Source organism: Orbicella franksi, chromosome 6 (genome assembly GCF_964199315.1).
Source record: "Orbicella franksi chromosome 6, jaOrbFran1.1, whole genome shotgun sequence".
In the NCBI taxonomy this organism is placed as follows: Eukaryota; Metazoa; Cnidaria; class Anthozoa; order Scleractinia; family Merulinidae; genus Orbicella; species Orbicella franksi.
In genome coordinates, this window is record NC_138150.1 from 6,486,656 (window position 1) to 6,501,170 (window position 14,515).

The 14,515-nt window shown below is 37.7% G+C and overlaps 1 long non-coding RNA gene and 1 pseudogene across 1 annotated transcript in view; one reads left to right on the top strand and one right to left on the bottom strand.

The window, feature by feature from the left end:
- Positions 1 to 14,515, top strand: part of LOC145489103 (uncharacterized) — a 36,709-nt gene that overhangs the window by 10,958 nt on the left and 11,236 nt on the right. The gene's annotated exons all lie outside the window — the stretch shown is intronic.
- LOC145489092 (uncharacterized) lies at positions 4,082 to 5,080 on the bottom strand (annotated as a pseudogene).

The window sequence follows — 14,515 nt, forward strand, 5'->3', positions numbered from 1 at the left end:
AAAATGGAAATTTACAAAGATAAATTGTCAGATCGCATTTAAAATGACAGCATCGATTCCATGGGAATACCAAGAAACCACTCCGTATTGTTTTTTTCTGGTATTCTTTACTGGGAGAAAATAAACCTCAAGTCCTAACATCGCGTTGGATACCTTGCAGGTGCAAGCCCGTACTGATTGTTTTGGTTCGACGGACGCACTAACGTATATATTTTCTATCATGTCCTGAAACAACTTAAAGATAATGTTCGTCAAATTTCGGCTACAGTCATCAATCCTCAAAATCTCTGTTCACTCCGTCCACTTGTCATTCTTTCAGCATAGCCTGCGTGGCGGACGGAAATTCCCCTGTAAATAATGTAGCGTCTGCGACGCATGACATATCAGATTTCCCCTGCCCAACATCTGTATTTCTAGCTCGTTCGATTGCAGCTATATATTTTTTAATTACCACGTACTCTCTGAAAATTTTATCCTCTTTCCTGGTTAGCAATGCATAGACATACCTTTTTATTTCACTCCCAAGTCCATGAATGCTACTGTAGTAGTTGATGAGTTTACGCTTCAATAACAAAGAGAAAAACATTGAAAGTTGTAAAAGTTGCAATATTTGATATATATTGAACTGGACTTGCTTTCCCGGCAAACATTAGTTGATGTTGGGATACTTGAAATACCTTGAGCGGGAATCTCAATTTCCAGGCAAAAATAAGTTATAAACACTTAAAAACCTCAGTAAGGGAGAGTCAAGAATACTGCGTATAATGAGATCCACCAAAGCGTTAATTTTTTGCTGTGCTTTGTGTGTTGTCTGCACAATTAATGAACTATATTCCGATCTATTGGCTGTTGAGCCCAATACGTCTTTTATCATTGGCTACACACATAAATTATTTTTTGGCAGGTGGTTTTAATATAACCCGCTCAACGGCCATAAACTCGATCAAAATCATTTCAAAATGTTTTCATGACAATAATACATACATTTTTTTTCGTTCATACTAGCTCTTTACCGGCTTTATTTTTTAAATTTGCAATTTCGTAATACTCGTGTTTACCACGGACACCTTTATCTTCAGTTGCTAAGGCTGTCTTATTCGAAGATTAAGGTACATACGTAGAATGCAACTATTTAATGCTTATAACTACACACAATTCTTTTTTAACGACTGCACTTGCAACCTAGTGAGAGTCCGTCCAGAGAGATGTTGCATATTTCTGTTACGAAGGTTAATGTACCTGATAACTAAGAACTGTGCTATGTTGCCCTTTGAGGGGCAGGGCGATGTTGTAATGACGTATTAGTGTCCCCTGGCGAGGAAAGCGAAAAATGTTATGGTTGGCGGTTCCTTGAGCAATTGCACCATTTTTTTGGGTTAATCTTCAACATTTTTGTTTAAAATGCCTATAGGTATAGTGTAGTTGACCTGGAGTCTGATGAGTTTTCTTCAGGTATTGGTGACTGGCATACCTGAAAATAATGGTAGGACAACCAAGTATAGTGATGGACAACTAAGTATAATTGAACACCAAAATATTATTCGTATACGCAGGATAGTGTTAGTTCTTGCTCAAAATGAATTCTACATATATTTCATTTAACGACAGTCCTTTGAATTTAACGACGTATAAGCTTTTTGTCAATGTGTATTCCTCAAATAGTACTGCAAGCTCCTGCCAGGAGGAATTATTCGTTCTACGAAAGCGAGTGAAATCTTCGCAGTAATGTTTCAACTTTCAACGGTCCAATGTAAATGAGACTGAAATCTTTTCCCTTGTCCAATGCAAGAGTAAGCTAGCGTATTTTAGAAAACTCGTACGTACTCAATGAGTCATCAGAAGGAATTCAACTGGAGTGCATTGCCATCACAGCAAGTCTCCATGAAATAATAATTTAAGTTTGATCCCAGTCTTAATCGTGTGTTACAGGAAAATAATAAATGAGTCTACTCTAAACGGCAGTTAAATCATGTAACTACCACTGGAAGTTTAATACCATTACGAAACTGACCTCTAGTTTCAGTGTTTGAATTTCTAACTTTGCATGAGTAATTGAAGTAATGATTCTTTGTTTCCAAGGTAAACTCCATCACATTGTACTTGGTGAAAGTTAACTTAGGTAAGACATGCATGACTATACTGCTTACATCGTGTTCCTTCAGTTTCTCGAGTGGAGAATTGACTCCTGTAGGTGTACACCTTTTAAGCAGACACTTATGTCATGCTTTCATTTACATGTATTCAATTCATTTTCGATTTCTCAGAAGCTGATGGTCAGCGGTATTCAACAATCCTCAAAGGAATCAGCTTCAGTCCAAAGAGAAAATAAATTTGCCAACTTATTCAAAGCAAAGAGAAAGTATTTGCAGTCTAGTTTTAATTAACAATAATAATACCTAGTGATCAAGTATAGAATGCCACATGCAAGTGAAAATCCATTAAAGACTGATATTTTTGTAACAAATCCCTGTGAGTTTTTTGGTAATTTAAAATTATTATGACAGTGAGGCTGAGGGATTGACTGTAATTGGTATTACTTAAACAATCCTAAGTTTAGTCTCTAAGGAAGGGGAATGGTAGGAAATTGCTTCATTTCACCAGACTTTAAACATTTTATCAGGTGCCCACGCATTTTTGGAATGTCATACTGAATCATTTTGGGGTCATCCATGGGATGACGCAGGGAAGCAGGGATGGCGCAGTGGTGAGAGCACTCGCCTCCCACCAATGTGGCCCGGGTTCGATTTCCGGACCCGACGCCATAAGTGGGTTGAGTTTGTGTTGGTTCTCTTCTCTGCTTCGAGGGTTTTTCTCCGGGTTCTCCGGTTTTCCCCCTCAGCAAAAACCAACATACAGCTGATTCCAGCTGGCTCTAAGCTGTGCTCCAAGGTCACACATGGATCGTATAGCGGCTGCCAGAGGCGCCAATGTATGCTTTCGGTTCGACCTTGTTGAGCTGCGTCGTTGCTGTACTTTGCGACGGCGATTAGCCGCGACAATTATTATTATTATTATGAACACAAAGCTTGTAGCATAAGCTATTGAAAACACACCACAGTCAGATCTATTCAGTTGTTGCTGAATAGAGACAACTAAAGTTTTCTGAATTCATTACCAAGAAGGTCTCGCGCTTGCTCTTCGATGTCACCGCGAATAACATTATGGAAAAGGCTATCATATAAGTTAACATGGCCCTTAGTACATCCTATTGAGCTGAGGCAAACCCAATGGTCTCCTCCAGTGTGTAATAACTGAACAAACTCTTCACCAACAACATCAAAATTTCTGCAAAGACCAAGGGTTGGCTTTGAAATCCCTCAATGTTGGGATTAAGTTTTTTCAAACAAAGCCTTCACTTCCGAGTGAACCTGTCTTATTAACATTGAAGTTAATAGTTGTTCCAATAAATGAAACTTCTGGGTCAGTTGTTAAGTTTTGTGAGCCAATGGAGGTGGAAGTTGATGGCTCATTTTTAAGGGTTTCTGAATCCATGCTGGCTGGTTTTGATGGCTTACTTTTCAGGGTTTCTGAATCTAGGGTGGCTGGTGTTGATGGCTTGCTGTTAAGGGTTTCTGAATCCATGCTGACAGGTGTTGATGGCCTACTTTTCAGGGTTTGTAAATCCAGGGTGGCTGGTGTTGATGGCCTGCTGTTAAGGGATTCTGAATCCTTGCTGGCTGGTGTTGATGGCCTGCTGTTAAGGATCTCTGAATCCATGCTGACAGGTGTTGATGGCCTACTTTTCAGGGTTTGTGAATCCAGGGTGGCTGGTGTTGATGGCCTGCTGTTAAGGGATTCTGAATCCTTGCTGGCTGGTGTTGATGGCCTGCTGTTAAGGATCTCTGAATCCATGCTGACAGGTGTTGATGGCCTACTTTTAGGTGTGGCAATCTTGCAGTTACTACAAACCCAGGTTGTGTTAGCATTGCTTGGATACCGTTTGTATGACATGCATGTCAGATGAAAAAACCTCCCACTTGAGCATAATTCATTGTGACATTTCAATGACTTTTCATTAGGTTCAGCTTTCTTTTAGCATATGCAGATCTTTGCTTTGCTGCCTCAGTCAAGCACTGATCTTTCATATCTGGGAATTTCTTGGATTTTGCTCTTGTAAACTGAGGTAACCTTCTACAATGTGGGCAGTACCAGACTTTTGGTACTTTCAGTTTATTAATACACAAACAAGACGGGTGAAATGTGGACACTTTACATTCAGGATTAGTACAGGTAATTGGTCTTTCATTTGTGCTTTGTCTGCAGTAACAATCACCTGATGGCTGACTTTCCCTTGGACTTATCTGAGGTTTTAAGTCCACCTTTCTAGTGTACCAGCGAGCTAATATTTCTGGCAATACACAACTTCTCCAAAATTTCTCTAGCTTGGGGATTTGTGTCTCCCAGTGTTCAATGTCTGGAAATAGTCTTTGCTTTACAAACCGATGCGATGTTCCATCTGTGGCAAACACAATGAAATCCAAGTAAGCTTTCCCAGCTGTATGAATTTGCTGTTGAGCTTGAAAGTAATAGTCATGCTCTCTTTTTAACATAAATTCATCTCTATGTTTCTCTAAACAAGAGGCTTTTATTTTCACATAACTGTCAAAGTCAAGCCCCTCGATGCAGAAGGGGCACTTTACTTCTCCACAGCCCTGTCCACAACAGTCACACTCACAAAGAAAGTCTGGGGTTGCATGCAAAAATGGATATTTCTTATTAATGATTGTCCAACATTTGGTGACAACAGAGTTCGCATGAGTCTCTTTCATGGTTTTTTCATAAACTGCAATAGCTAGCGCTTCGTGTTTACATCCATGTTTAGTGGCTGCTGTACTAAAACGAAAAATATTTGGATAAGATGAGGTTTTGATCAAAGATTGCGATGGCTGTGATGGATTTGTGTGGTTCGCTGCACGGCATTTTGAAGCACCTATCCTTCCAGCTCTGTGCCTAACAAAGGCACCTCCTTTAGCCTGATCAACAGTGTTCCTTTCAATTACCTTTATTTATCAGATAACTTTAAACCAACTTTGTAGCACTACTGGAGTAGACAAGGGTAAGATAAATCACGATATCTCATTTCGTAAAAATCTGGGATCGATTTAATATTTTAGTAGCCCTCAGAATCTAGCACCACTTTGTTAAGAGGCTACACCGTTGTTTCTTGAACCAGGAATCGAAGACAAATAGAAGGTTTACATACTCTACCTGTGCTTCTGTTTTCTCTTCGAAAAAAGCTCTTCTCTGCCTTTCTGTATTACTGAACTGTATCATAGAACTGTTGGTGCAGCCTAGCAAAATGCAGCCCTAGGTACTGAGCAAAAGAAGCGGGTTCCTGACTTTCCTTAGCTTAAAGTAACCCCATATAATTCTAGACATGAAAAACACTATTAATAAAAAGGCCATCGACTGAAATCCCTCTGTAGGTAATTCAGGAGATAGGAACACCTGAGAAATTAAGTATAGAGCAATCTCTTTACATTGAGACATTACTCACTGATCTCTTAGGATGAAAGGAAAAGCCATTTGTCAAGAAACCTACATACAATTGTCGGAAAAGTTCGTTGGAACACTGTGAAAACCTTAAGAGCACCTTATAGAAAGGAGAAAGGTTGCTTATCTGTTATACATTCCGTTATTCTATTATTTTGTTTACCTTTCTCTCCACTCGTAACTGAACAACAGTGAAAATTTAATTTTTAGGGTTGCAACGCCGACAAAGGGGAAGAAGACTAATTCAAAACAGATTAGATGGCTTCAAAAAGAACATAAATTTTCTGAAAGGTAGTCAGAGGTACACGTAAACACAGTAGTTTTTTTCTAAACTATTTGTAACTAGCCGATAATAGTACTCGCTATTTGGCATTGTCGTACTGAAAAGCATAATTTGCCAGCCATTCTTTCGCTCTTGGTGACAATTAAAACTATATATACTGTGCGATGATGGTGAAGGCTTAGTTACAAGATCATCAAACAAGCTGTTTGGTACTTAACTAAAATTCCGTTACAATTTTTGCATTCTTTTGTAGTTAGTATCCGAGCTTTGCAGGGTCTTATGGATACCACCATAGTTGAATGAAGCCAACTTGTGAAAAGAGGGCCATTATAATTACATCTGATCAAGTTTATAAAAGAATGTCAAAACCTGGAGGCAGCACGCCATTTTTTACGTTAGCTCTTGATTATGTTGTGAAAATTATGTTATTTGAGTGATAAAAGTTCACTTTTAAATCAAAGTCACTGGAAGCTGAAGACCACCGTGGAGAGGTCAGAACATCGCAAGGAAACAGCGAGCAGGATTTTCAGTAAGTAGAGGTTTCGTTTGACTCGCCTTTGTCTTCAGGGCTGTTAATCGCTTGGTTTGGTTAGCTCGTCAACCTCTAAGTCTATAGCGTTAAATCTCACGACGTTTGTAACCGTCTTTCCCGGTCAGACAAATTGTTTGTCTTTTTTACATGGAAAACTTGTTACCACTTTACTGGGCCAATGGCGACCACACTCTCGACATTCCGAGTAGCAAGTAACGATTTTTATCGTCTTTGTTTCACCAAAACGTCCATGTCCTTTTGGGAATACTCCAACATTAAAAGGGAATGTGTAATAGTAGATGTAGCGGTCATCATGGTCTTGGTCCTTACTTGCCCTCAAACGGCCTGATCGAAGCAGGTCAATAACAACATTGAAAAGCCTATGACGCGGTATGGTTTTTTCACAAAACATCGACCATCTCCCATGTTTTCTTTTAGGGTAATGCTTTCTGACGATGTGACTTTGCGCCCATTTAGGTATTTCCACTTTCCTTAAGGTCAATACACAAGAAAAACATTGTAAACGCAATGGCCTCATTGTGTAGCGTAATTTAATTCTGACAAGTAATTTTTTTACTTTTCAGAAGCGGCAAGCCTTTTACTTCCCAGCGGTTACCCTCTCCACGCATGTTCGAAGAACTTTACTGAACTAGAGCGCATGCACAATCAAACCAGAACCATTATTGTGTAGTTCCGGTTTTCGATGTGACCGAAAACGCGCGGGCCGTGGGACGAGATGACATGTCTAAAGCTGTGCATGGTTTAAGTGAAGGTGTTCACTGATAGGGATCAGTATTGCCGTTGCAAATTGTTGTGGCCTGATTTTTTAATTGACATACTGTTTGTTCATTCGTCTATTCATTTCAATTTGTCTATTCGTTCCAATTCACTCCTTGGTAAGCTATTTTAGGTCCAAAGTTCACCTACACCTTTCATTTTCTGTTCAACAAAGTATAGTCTGTGATTCCCTAGTTGTATGATTTTTTTGAGGCCTCTCACGCCGTCTACACGCTTGAATGTTTAACTAATAAGTTATTTTATGTCATCGCATCGAAAAGGTAAGTTATAAGCAGCAAAAATATGAGTGTCAGTTAAATCGTTGTCTCGTGTAATTTGGAGAAAATACTTAGAAGGTAATTTAAGTTTCGTCCAACACAGCAACGAGGATGAAGATAAACCCTTTTATATTTCTTACATTTTCTCCTTAATTCTAAGCTTGGTTTAAAATTCAAGTTCGTCTGCAAGGTTAGTGTCTCTGGCGTGTTATATGTCACAAATTATGCTGCAATTTACTTTTGGACGATCTTTGATTACAACCACTTTGTGAGCTTTTTATTTTGATGGATTTGTCCCATAAAGTCAATTTTTATCCTACTTTCAAGGAAGAGGAATGAATTTAAGTTGTAAAATGCGTTAGTTGTCTCTACATTTGTTCGATGAATCGGGAAAAACCAACAATAATGACATTGTGATACAGCCCTAAAAGTACCTTCTTAAAGAAATGAAGTAACGGAACTATAGGACTTTCTCAAAAAACGAAGCTATACCAAAGCTCGAATACTGGCAATTCTCCCTTCGCTTCACAGATTTTCTGCTTATGCTAAATAACTGCCTTTGCAATGAGATTGTTTTAATCGAAGAACGTTTCATTCCACTGAATCTGTCATCCAAGCCTGTTTTCGATCTCGATATATTTATAACTTTCGTTAAGTGAGTCCGCTTTGATTAAGACTTTCCTTGAAAACTTTTACCCCTCTCTTCTTCAAACCGGTTTTTTGATTTTTAAAAGAAAAACTTGGAACAATTCAAAGCCATCGTTATGACAGCATAAAGATGAAGAAGTCATGAAAAATTAATTGGTCTTATTTTGCAACGCAAAATTTTAACTCATGTTTTTCAAAACGAGCCTTGCATTGAGTGAGTATTGTGACGAAACGTTGGTGGATGTTAAGAGAAAACGAATTTGTCGGTGTTGAGAACAATCATGTTAATTCCAAAATTGGCAGGTGAAAATAAAAGATAAGTAAACTAAAACAATATATGTACTACTTGTTTCCTTCTTAAAATACTTGAAGCGGTGTTTTAATTTTAAAAGAAACACTTGGAACAGTTTATAGCCTGCGTTGCGACAGTATAAACAAGAAGAAATCATAAAAATTAATGAAAAATGTATCTTTAGTCGATTCATATTGATACATGAGAGGATTGAATTATTTTTACGACCTATAGGTGAGTACCATACTGACAAATCTAAATTGGTTAGCTAAGAAAAAAAAAACTCATATTTTGCATGAGCGTAGAAGATTTACATTCAATCTCTCTAAAATGGAAATTCGCAAAGATAATTCGTCAGATCGCATTTAAAATGACATCATCGATTTGATGGCATTGCCAAGAAACCACTCCACATTTTTTTTTTTTCTGGTGTTCTTTACTGGGAGAAAATCAACCTCAAGTGCTAACATAGCGTTGGATATATTGCAGGTACAAGCCCCTACTGATTGGTTTAATTTGGGACGATGGACGCACTGAACTATATATTTTCTATCATGGCCTGAAGCAACTCAAGAATAATGTTTGTCAAATTTCGGCTACAGTCATCAATCCCCCAAATCTCTCTTCACTCCGTTCGCCTGTCATTTTTTCAGCATAGCCCGCGTTGCAGACGGAAATTTCCCTGTAAATAACGTTGCGTCGTTCTTGTTCGATTGCAACTATATATATTTTTTAATAACCACATATATATATACTCTGGAAAATGTATCTTCTTTCCTGGTTAGCAATGCATAGACATACCTTTTATTTCACTTCTAAGTCCGTGAATGCCACTGTAGTGGTTGATGAGTTTACGCTTCAATAAGAACCTGTACACGAAAAGTTTGACAAAACGTTTTAAAATAGTTTAAAGAAAAAATTGAAATTTGTAAAAGTTGTAACACTCGAAATATATTGAACTGGACTCACTTTTCAGGCAAAAATAGTTAATGTTGTGATGTTTGAAATACCTTGAGCGGGAATCCCAATTTCCAAGCAAAGATAAGTTTTTAAAACTTAAAAACCTCATTAAGGGAAATTCAAGAATCCTGCGTATAATGAGATTCACCAAAGTGTTTTTATTCTGTGCTTTGTGTGTTGTCTGCATAATGAATGAGCTATATTCCGATCCATTGGCTGTTGAGCCCAATACTTCTTTTATCATTGGTTAAATTAAATCTGTTAGATGTTAAAACAAATAATATTTTTGGTTCTCAGCATGTATTTGAAAAAAAAAAACACAAAAATAATTTTGTGTTATGCAGAAAATATTTTTTGGCAGGTGCTTTTAATATAACCCGCTCAACGGCCATAAACTCGATCAAAATCATTTTAAAATGCTTGCATGACAATAATACATACAGTCTTTTTCCTTCATGCTCGCTCTTTACCGGCTTTATTTTTTAAATTTGCAATTTCGTAATGCTCTTGTTTAAAGTGATTAGAGCTTTTGCATCAAAGTCCCCCCTAGGGCGCGTAACCATAACACTGTACCACACCTTTATCTTCAATTGGTAAGCCTGTTTTATTCGAAGATTAAGGTATACACGTAGAATGCAACTATTTCAATTGATTCTTATAACTACACACAATTTTTTTGGTTGACGACTGGACTTGCAACCGAGTAGAGTCTGTCCAGAGAGATTTTGCAGGTGTCTGTTACGAAGGTTAATGTACCTGATAGCTAAGAACTGTGCTATGTTGCCCTTTAAGGGGGAGGCGGATGTTGTAACGACGTATTAGTGTCCCCTCGCGAGAAAGCGAAAAATGTTAGGGCTGGCGGTATCTTAAGTAACTGCACCATTTTTTTCGTTAATCTTCGACATGTTGTTTAAAATGCTTATAGGTATAGTGTAGTTGAACTCGAGTCTGATGAGTTTTCGACAGTTATTGCTGACTGGCATATTTGATAATAATAGTATGCGGCGTAATGCAAAATGTTATCGCAGTTTCTTATTACTTTACACTCTAACAACTTGAGTAATTAGCAATCAGGGCATAACCCAGTTGCTCTAGAAACGAGAGGAAGGCGTCAGATTTTCTCCAAGATGTTTTGTTTTCCACACCAGACATTATAGTTTTAGCACGATGTTAAACAACAATGACCCAAATTTGTGACTTTTCCCAAGGTTTACCTCAGGTGATTCGACATCTCTATGGCAACCGAGTTTCTTTCTGTCTCCAGACTCCTTAAGACTCCTTAAACCAAATTTGGAGTCCAACTTTCGGTTTACACCAAGTTTTTGGTTCAAAAGACATTATCTGCTTTTCTTGTACTAGTTTCTTTTAAAAAAAAAATCAAAAATCAAAAATCATTTCTAATCCATCAATTTAGTTTGTTGATAGCTTTTTCAAAATCTCTAACAAATACCGAATTATCATAATTCGACTCGTTTCGCGCAAAAGTAAAAGACTTGCTTGTCATAATGAGGGCATATATTTTTTTTTATCTAAGAAAAAAATAGAGTTATCTAAAGTCTGTCAAAACGATTTTTCGCCAAACTGTCAAAAGTTAAGAAATGTATTTTATACATAAAAGTTTGGCGTAAATAATATTTCAGAACAGGTTTAAAGAAGTTTTTTAACAAAAATAGATTAGAGAAATTATAGAAATAAATGATTATGATTCGGGTCTCCCGAACGTGTTTGTTATCGATTTAATGTATATTCGTTATACAACAGTACCATCGCTTTAATTACGTGAATTTTGCTTCAGGCGAAGCTGAGTCATATCAAAAGGGTCATCTATTCAGACCAATGGAACATAAAGCAAACAACATAATATAAGGCAGAATAAATTAAGAACAAAACATCTGATCACTTTTGTAACATTCTCGTCTGTTGGTATTAAGGCTTTACACCCTTTTCTTTGCATCTCTGGCACTTAATAGAAATAGGTCACTGTTAAATGTTCGTTTTAAAATATTTTTGCAATAAGAAAGTCAGAGGGCAAAACAAATACCAGTTTCCGAATGATTTCGGGATGTTTACTTGAGATGTTCGTTCTTTTTAGCTTTTAGCCTGTAGACGCTATTCTGACACTGACTTCTTACCATCTTTGAGGGATTGTGATAATCTTTGATCTTTCCCTATTTCCCCCATTAAGAAAATATGACAAGATGGTACAAAAATCATCAAGCGCTTTACGCGATCCCAAAGGCCAAGTGCAGATGCCGTACTTCACATGAGCCGAATCGAATGCAAATGAGAAAAATCCTTTGTTCTCCCTCACTAGCATTCCATTCGGTTCATGTGAAGTACGGCGTCTGAACTGGGCCTAAGACAGTAATGAAGGGACTATTTTTATATACATGAATCCTGTAAAACGAAAAGTATGGATAACCATAATATTTGTCACTGGATTAATAGGCCACGTTCGATATATCAATATTCTAAGATGGCTCCGTCGCTTTTAGGACAAAGTTGCAATTTTTTTCATGCGTCTTTTCCCCCTCAACTCTCAAAACAGAGGCACCTGGGAAAGGACACAACATCAAGTGTAGAAGGTTGTGTCCGCAATTAGTGCCGTTGTCGCCTGAACGACTAGGCAGAGTTAATAAAGGATATGTTCATGTTCATGTTCAGGTATCGTTGAGGCTTACACATAGCGTGAAGTAGTCATTTTATATACGTGACCATAACTATCATGTAATTTCTTGGACAATACCTTCGAAAAACGTTCAGACCTGATCCAAGGATCCGCTCTTTTCATTACTTCAGCCTGCAATCAGGTGAAAGGAGTAATCTTTGCCATCGGAGCTCTGATATATCCTGCCACGGAAAGAGGGCTTTAGACGAATTAATTTCGAGAAAGAACTGTACTACTTCTCCATCGAGACTTGGTCATGCACCAGGAACAAAACAAGAAATGTTTCTTTGAAGACTTCGCAAAAATCGTGTTTGCGGTGGATGAAAATGATTGCTCCCTTATATCAATTACAGAATTAGAATACTTGTGAAGTTTTCACTGTTACCAAGGGATACCTTTCTCATATCTGATATAATTTGCATAGGTCAGAATAGGAAAACTACCCGGGATACTTGAATTTAGCACGGTATAAGCATGACTTAAGTGAAAAAAATCATTCAAAGCATTGGCGAAATAAAAAAGTCATGATAAAAAATGCTGGAGAGTACTGGCAATGAGTCGACCGACGGCCAGTATTATCCAACACAGCTCGAGCAAGATGGCTAAGTAAGTGATTTATTAAACGGTACAAGACAGAAAGAGCCACATAAAAACACAAAAACTAAAATAAAGACCTAGAAAAGAAAAGATCCCAGTAAAACGTGGCTGCTAATTAATGAGATGAGCTGTCGTCAGCATAAAAGAAAGTTATTGCTGATAGAGAAATCGGGGATATGAAGATTAGTTTGCATGTTAAATGACGGAAGCCTTTAACTTTCATTTCGCAATCATTGGGCAAGACTGGAAACTAAAAAAGGCTACTCATTTGGAAAATGTGACAGGAAATATCAAGAACCGCTGGCCAGGTTCGAAAAATCGAAAATCCTGAGACTCTGCCTGCCTAAAGGCTGGTAGCTATCTTCGAAAATATTATTCTGATTTTCGAAGAGTTTACAGTTTTCGAGAAATTTGCAAATAAACGAAACCTAATTAAATACAGTCGACACCCGATAACTCGAACCTTCAAGGAAAATTGAAAAAGGTTCCAGTTACCAGGAGTTAAAAGTTAAAAAAACAAAACAAAACAAAAAAAACGGTTTTTAATGTTTTTTTGTTCATGCAGTTTAAATTTTAGTCAAATTTAATTACAGAATAGAGAAGTCGAGTGAAAATAAAACAATACATCTCTAAATTACTGTTTAAATCGGAACGTAACGTAAATGGAAAAATATAACAAAGAAAAGCAGCAGAGAGAAGTCCAGAAACTGTGAATTGTACAAGTTTTTTAAAGAGAACAATGCATATGTCGGGCTACTGGTACAAAGCTCATGCGATTTACTTTTTCCAAGTTCATGTAAATTCCTTTTTCTATTCATGCAGTGTACATTTTAATCAAATTGATTGGGAAGCCGAGTGAAAATGGAACAATATATTTCTTAATTTCGTATAAACTGAACTGACATGTTTTGTGTAATGTAAAATGAAAAAGTTCACACGGCTGCTTCAAAATAAATATAATGTTTTGGACCACACTACAGTGTTTGTTTTGACTTAGCACGTATTCACAGACATGGTTCAAGTTATCGAGGGTAAAATTATATAGAAAATGACCTGAAGGGAAACGAAAATTGCTTCGAGTTAGCGGGAGGTTCGAGTTATTGAGGGTTCGAGTTACGTATTGAGGGTGAAAGTACAGTAAATGTATGACGGAAATCCGGGGCCTCGATTTTGGTTCGAGTTAGCGCGAGAACATTAACCGATTTGCCACTGAGTGTTCGAGTTAGCAAGGGTTCAAGTTACAGGGAGTCGACTGTGTGCCAAAAATATCCGGAAATTGACCAAGTTCTCGGTATTCGCATTGAAATAATTTACAATACTAGAACACAGGATCAACTTAGCTTAAGAGCATTAGCTCTCGTCTGTCTTAAAATGGGAAGTTTTAATTAATGATCGCTATATTAAGCACTTAGCAAAAGGGCGAAGATTACATATTTTACGGGCTTCAAATGCATCTTTATATGCCCAATAAGGAGTCAAAACAAGTGCAGTGTGCCGTTTCTTGATAACATGAAAACGAAATTCTGGGCAATCAAGGTTCACATAGGCAAAATAGTCTCTTGTCTTGAAATTTGCATAATGATATATACTAAGCCTCTATTGTTAAGCACTGTAGTCTGCTTTTGTTCCAATTGTGAGCCATGACTTGTAGCAGGAACCATAATCGGGGACGGAGACCGTAAGCGCGCGCCATTTCTAGTATTGAGGTTGTCCCCATGATATGGGACAATAATTCTATTTTTAGACCAAATTGCGCCATCGCCTACGGCACACGCGCGTACATGCTGCGAGGATTTTTGCGGATGTCGCACAGGGGAAATGACGTCCGAAATTCCAAAATTTTTCATGTTTTTGGCCCACAACTCAAAGCGTTTACGTCTGCTGGAATTTTTCTTTACTATTTTCGTCGTAAGCTGCTCCAGTTTGATTGAAGTAAGACAGTGTCGAATTTAGGTATGTTCCGCTTCAGCTTATATGTATCGCTGAC